We start from the raw sequence: 7,381 nt of genomic DNA on the forward strand, positions 1-7,381 counted from the left end.
GTCCATAGTGCTGAGCTTGAGAAACCCTGGAGTAAACTGCTAAGCATGTGGATTTTTTTTTATTAAGCATTAGTACTTCATTGTCTATGAATTGTTAGATCGTCCTCTTGTCCAAATGTTTAGTATTTATACAATAATTTCTTGATCTGTGTGAGGGAATTATACACATTGAATTCTTTATAAAAACATGATGGCCAGCATCAAATTGAATCTTCATAGCTCCCCTGTTTTCTTACATTTATAAAGGCTCATTTTCTGAAATAAGTATTGTTTCTGCCTCATTCTTTTTTTTAACTTTTTATTTAAATCCTGGTTAGTTAACATATAGTGTCGTATTAGTTTCCAGTGTACCATATAGTGATTCAACACTTCCATACAATACCCCACGCTCATCACAAGTGCCTCCTCCATCCTCATGACCTGTTTTACCCATCCCCCACCCACCTCCCCTCTGGTAACATCAGTTTGTTCTCCGAAGTATAGAGCCTGAATCTCTCTTTTTTCCCTTTGCTCATTTGTTTTGTTTCACATGAGTGAAATAATAAGGTAATTGTCTTTCTTTGACTTAGTTTGCTTAGCATAATACTCTCTAGCTCTATCCATGTCATTGCAAATGGCAAGATTTCATTCTTAGTTATGGCTCAGTAATATTCTAACATATATATATATGTATACATATATATGTTAGAATGTATATGTATATGTATATATATATACATGTATATGTATATATATATATATATATATATATATATATATGTATCCTTTCATCAGTCAATGGATGCTTGGGCTATTATAGATAATGCTGCTATAAATATTGGGGTGCATGTATCCTTTTGAATTCATATTTTTGTATTCTTTGGGTAAATACCTAGTGGTGCAATTGCTGGGTCATAGGGTAGCTCTATTTTTAACTTTTTGAGGAACCTCCATACTGTTTTCTACAGGGCTGCACCAGCTTGCATTCCTACCAACAGTGCAAGAGGGTTCCCCTTTCTCGACATCCTCACCAACACCTGCTGCTTCTCTTACTGTTGATTTTAGCCATTCTGACCAGTGTGAGCTGCTATCTCATTGTAGTTTTGATTTGTATTTCCCTAATGATGAGTGATGCTGAGCATTTTTTCATGTCTGTTGGCCAACTGTATGTCTTCTTTGGAAAAATATCTATACATTTCCAAGTCTCAGCTTTATCCTCTTCAGAATGATATTAAGAATAGCACATACATTGTAGGGTGAGTGGAAGTAGTAAGTGAGATAATATATGTAAGACACTTGGGAAATGCCAGGCAAAGAAGATTTGTTCAATAAATATTGGTTAACATCATCATCATTTTTATTCCAGATGCTTTGCTATTATTCTTTGATGGAAGAGGTAGTGGGCAACTGAACTCGTTAATTTGGCTATTTTGTGCCTTCCTGTGTGATTTCACAAACATCCCAGTTCTTGGTGCTAGGAGAAGACACTATAAGGGAAATTGATGATTCATAGTAATTACCACGTTAATGCCAATTCAGACACATTAACGAGCTGCTGACAGGTGATAAGTATTATCCTTTAACAATGAGTCACCTCACTAATGTTTTATGACAGTTACTGCAACCAAACAGAATTTTGAGTGTTTATTTAAATGAGTAACTTATTCCATGAAAATGTAGAAGGAAAAAAATTTAACAACTCTTGGTCATAGTATTATATAGCATTTATTTCTCATTTAGAATTAGAAGACAAGAAATGAAGCCATATCTTTCCTCACTATTGCTGGTAATGATACACATTCCAAAATTTATATCCTAAATCACTTATTCATCGCAATGCACACATACATGTCCCATTATATACATATTTGTATTTTGTGTTACAGAAGGTATCAGGCTTGTTGAGTATTTACTAATGAAAGGATTTATTGTTATTATTATTTATTTGCTAAGATGGAGTCCAGACAAAGGAGAATGGGAGGTCTGTTGTAGTTTAAAGGCAAAATTGAATTTGCCTACTTACTTTTTGAAAAAATCAAGTTCTTTTGGGAGAACCTTTGCTGTCAAAGACAGTGTCAACAAAACTATCTAGCTGAGGCTCACTAAAGAAAATCTCGAAGCCCATTTTTGCTGTTGTCTATTTATAAGCCACTTGCTTTAGTCAATAGCTGTAAAGTCTTCCTTAATACTGTCAGATAAACCAGAACAGGAGGGAATGATAAAGCTATAAAGTGGCTAGTTGGAAACTTGAAGTTTAGGTGGAGAAAGCAGAACAACAAGAACAAAAAAAATTCTATTCCATGTGCTAAGAGATCTTTCTGTGTTCTGGGCTGGAAAGGTTGGAACTGTCTTAGAATGTGAGTGACTACACAGCACGGTGTCCTATTTGCAAAAGGAAATGGTATGTCAGCTTCAGTTTTGCCAGCTCAGTTGGCTTTGGCCACTTTGGAGAGACGATGGTGGTAGAGAGAGAGAGAGGGAGAGAGAGGGGGAAGGAAGAGTTACCAAAGCACACTAGCCTATTGCCTTATCCAACACCTCAAATTCAAATTACAGTTCCGCCATTTGCTGTCATGACTTTGTTATTTTAGTCTCTGTGCTTCAATTTCTTCAGCGTGTAAAATGGTGAATTATGCAAATCAAATGCGTGAACGCTAGTAGAGTGCTAAGGAAAGTGCCTGATATATAGAACACCTGTTATTATTATCAAAATTATTGTTAATTTCCTGAGCATAAAGAGTGGCAGAAACTTTAAGGTGAATGTTCTTTTCTATGTTATTTGCCAAAGTACATTTTCCTCCTATTTCTTTGTTCTCTTTTCTTTCCATGAGCAGCACCTCTTTAGCTAAAACCAGGATAGATTAATCACAATGGATCCCATTTTTTCCAGAGTTATTAATGATAATTCTTACTGGACATTGATAATCTGCAGCTATTTAAAAATGGAAGCATTGGCTCAAACAAAAGGTTGGGAAGATGTTGTTGCTCTCTGTTAAAATTCTAGGACAGATTTCTTATTGAGCACACATACCAATAGGAATAATGATAATAACAATTATTATTATGTAGCCATTCTTTGAGTGATGCTTACTAAGTAGCCTAGAAGATTCTCTGAAGCTTCAGATAATGATCATACAAAACAGGCGCTAATGTTACCCATTTTACAGATGAAGAAAATTGTTTCAGGAAGTGCCTTTGGGGAATTCACACAATTGAGAAAGTAGCAACAGTGACCTGGGGTGAGGGTCTCAGAGCCAGGATGTGCCCTGCCCCTCTGGCACAAAAAGGCACACTGTTCAAACCATCTCATCTGCCGGTCTTATTAAGTTGTTCTGAATTCCACTCAGGGTTCCTAAAAAGTACAGAGAAGTTGTATCTAGGTAGCATAGCACATTAGCCATCATGAGACATTTATGTCTTAACAACAGGAATTTTGTTTGGCATTTATCCATTTATTCATTTATATTTTAACTTATTCCAGAAAAGATATGGCAAGTGCAACTGCCGTTTAATTCATAGTAACCTGCCGGACTCTGAGGCACAGAAATTGGTGAGGAGCTTATGGCTCTTTTGGGTGGGAGGTAGTACCTAAGAAATGAGGCAGGGGCAATCAGGCTGCACTGAAAAGTTCCTCAAACCAAAAAAGTCTGGCCTCACCTTAGAGTGTATGGAATGTACTTTGATAGCTTTGATAGCTCTTTGAAGGGTCTCATGGCAGTTTAGACATAGTAGACATCCAAATGCTCCCGGTTTATAATAAAATTTTCACCTAAATTGGATTTCTGTTAGTGAAAAAAAAATATTTTTAAAAAATATTTCCGTTATTTGGTATTATAAAGATTGTAGAGAACAATGGAAAAAGAGAAGGGAGGTGTCAGTCAATAAATCTGAATTTGGTTGATGAATTGTGACCTAACAAGCAGAGAGTTAATTATTGTATGGTTTCAGTTACTTGTGGAGCATAAGGAAAAACATGGAGGACATTGGGTGAAGGAGAGAAGTGAGTTGGTGGAAATCAGAGTGGGAGACGAGCCATGAGAGACCGTGGACTCTGAGAAACAAACAGGGTTTTGGAGGGAAGGTGGGTGGGTGGTTAGGTGAGCCTCGTGGTGGATATTAAGGAGGGCACGTATTTCATGGAGCACTGGGTGTGATGTATAAACAATGAATCTTGGAACACTGAAAAAAAAATAAAATTAAAAAAAAAAATTGTGACCTAAATAAAACCTAAATTATATTCCTTGGGGTAATTTTTTTTTTTTTTTTTTAATGTGCAAGAATTACTTAAAATTGACACTAGGTGGCGCCAAGCACCATATTTCTTACTGATTTCACAGGCGTCAAATTTAATCCGTTTTCCCAAGGTTTCCAATTTGTTTTGTTTTGTTTGGCTTTATCAGTTCTGCTCTGTGTGGTGTTCAGGATTATTGCAAAAGCAAATAAAACAATAAAAACAAAAAAATACAGTATTTCAGACACAATTTTTCTGAGATAGTTTAGAAAGGAAATTATGGGCTAAGAAAGTGTGCTATCTCTGGCTATTGAATTTTTAGGACACCCATGTTCTTAGGTACCAAAAGAGGGTGCTCTAATACATCTTAAAAATACACTTCTTAGAAATAAGGCTACAACGTTTTCTTCCATGCAACAAAGAGTTCTTTTTTCTGTACAACAGGGTTGACTGAATGGCTTTCTTTTTTAAAAATCTAATGTGGTTATGAACAAATGTCTTAGTCATTAAAATCGAGTTAAAAACAGTTTTGAATTCTCTTACAATCTTGGATTCAGAATTGGCCTTTGATGTTTTTTAAACTTAAAAGTACTATTTTCAGTTGTGACTTTGAGACTTTGAAAAGCCCCTGGCAGCTTGAGCCCAATCAAGTGAATGGCTTATGAATATGTGGCTTTCTTCTTGATTTAATTAAAAACACCTTCCAACACTTCAGAGTTTCTCCTGACATATAAAGATGTGTCTCGTGAAACTAGAATGTGGGTTAACTAAGTGATTATTCCTGGTCTCCCAAGGGCAGGAAGGGAAGCAGAGAAACCTTTTCCCATAACTTCCTTGCATGTTGTGTGGGAAAGTTGAGTGCACAAAGGGGACGCTGGCCAAGTAGTCTTGGCAAGGTCCCTGCTGGGTGTAAGAGGCCCTGAGCACAGCTTCTTGATACCTCTAGAGTGTTGTCACTGGACACAAGTTCCAGATTGGGTGACAGGCCACATGTGGGTGAGTAGTAGAGAAGGGAAGGGAGAGATACTGCTTACTATGCATTAACAGTTAATGTAACAGTACATTAAGGACAGTTACCAGTGTTTTCTGTGTGTTCATTTCTCTTAACAGCACAACATATGAAAAAACAGGCCAGAGAAGTCCTTGCCCAAGATCACACTAGTAAATGGCAAAGCCAAGGTTCAAACTAAAGCAGACAGGAAACCAGTATCTGTGCTTGTAACCACTAATTATACCCTCTTCTCAAAGGGAGAGCAAACTCAGTGCTTACTATATGCCAGGTACTTTTCTGAGTGCTTTGCCCATGTATACTCTCTTAATTCTCATAACCCTGATGCATGCATTATCGTCCCATTTTACAACTGAAGAAACTGAGGCACAGACAAGTAAAATGTTTAAGATAGTTATTGAAGTCAAGGGTGTGCTTAAAAGCAAGATTTTAAAACAAAGTCCATTTTAAGAATGCTTGGCAGCTGCAGAATGGAACCCTGAGCTCCTTTTCCCTGGGGTCCTTTGACCTCCATGATGCCACCGCCTCCAGGCTGTCCCCGAGTCCCACTGACTCTTTTGGTAGTTTTGGTCTAGGTATGTGGATGAAGTAGTTTTGTTGTTGTTGTTGTTTTGTTTATGTTTCTTGTCTCCACTGGGGTTTTCCTAAAAAGATCACCCTCAATAAGGAGAGCAAGAAACGCTAATGTCCTCTGCTGAGCGCTGTGTGCTGAGAGAGTACTGCTTTCGGACCAAAGTTCTAGGGCAGCCTCCTATAAGCCTATCTTCTTCCCACCTCCAGCCTGCCCTCCATACATGCCGTCTTCCTACCAGTCTTCCTTTACCCATTCCTACCTCCAGCTAAGATGGCCTTGGGGCCCCTTCCCAAATGTTTGTCCCCTCCCTGGTAAGTGGCAAAATGAATGACCCCACTCTGCCAGTGAGAACCACTGCTTCCTTGCAGAAATGGTGTGGATGGTTGCTTAGGAGATCCTGTGAGGGTTTGTTGGGGCAGGTGGTTCATCAGAGTTGTAGACCCAAGGTCACTGTTTAGCAGGTACTTCACCTACTAGCAGAAAGTGAGGACCTTGGCTGGATGAGTCTGTCACCAGAAGGGACAGAAAACCTCCAAAAGAACCTCCAAAAGAGGTTCTTTTTCATTGACAGGTTCTTTTCAAATAAAAGCATTCTTTATTTCTTGGAATTCTGGTTTTCCTATACGTAGAACGAAGTTATTTAGAAGCCCTCTAAATGTGGTGTCACACAAAGTTACACCTGGGAAGGAGCCATCTGTCATCTGAGTGGCCAGTGACCATAAGGACATCCTTCTCTTTTTCTTAAGACTTTCACTACTTGAATAATCAATGACTCCTCACCTCATCTGGTCCCTATCCTTAAATGGCTCTGGAATTTGCAGTTGTCGGCAACAATGGTCAGAGAAGAGAGGAGGGAAAACCTCACTGGCTACCTTTCTGGATGCTCTTTGCAGCGTATCTCCTGGCTCCCTGAATATGGGTCCAGCTGCAAATGATGGACAATGTGATTGGTGGAATGGGAAGAGCATTCCAGTCATCACCAAAGACTGAGAGGAGACAGCAATGCACACGGCATAGCTGGAGAGAAATGGGCTGGTGTGGTTGGCCTTGAGGTGCAGAGAGTAGCGGGAGATACGGGAAATAAGATCAGAAATGAGATTCGGGACAGATTCTAGAAACGTGGGAAAGGCAGGCCAAGTCATCTGGCTCCTACCCAGTCAATAGCAACTCACTTCAAAGGGTGTTTTTTGTTTGTTGTTTTGAGTAGGGAAGCCATAAGACGAAAATTATCAAACAACTTTAGGTTATAGAAATGAAAATATTTATGCTCCATTCTTAGATGAGAAATGGGCGGCAACTAACCCAAACTAGCTGAATCTGTCAAGCAGATCACCCCATCAGAACCAGATCTGGAAGCTGTAAGAACCCTCAGTCCATACAAATGACTGTTCAGCATTCAGGGATTTCCCTCCCACAACACTTAATCTAATTCTTACCAATCCAACTTACCCTAGTTAGCAACCTAACAAAAGCAATCTTTCCTCAGATCAAAGGTTCTTCACATTTTGTTTTTGGGTTTTTGGTGTTGCTTAAGAAATAGCATTTCAGACCTCAGCCTTCAGAGAAAGCAGATGGATGTGGAAATTAG

Source organism: Mustela nigripes, chromosome 5 (assembly GCF_022355385.1).
Source record: "Mustela nigripes isolate SB6536 chromosome 5, MUSNIG.SB6536, whole genome shotgun sequence".
In the NCBI taxonomy this organism is placed as follows: Eukaryota; Metazoa; Chordata; class Mammalia; order Carnivora; family Mustelidae; genus Mustela; species Mustela nigripes.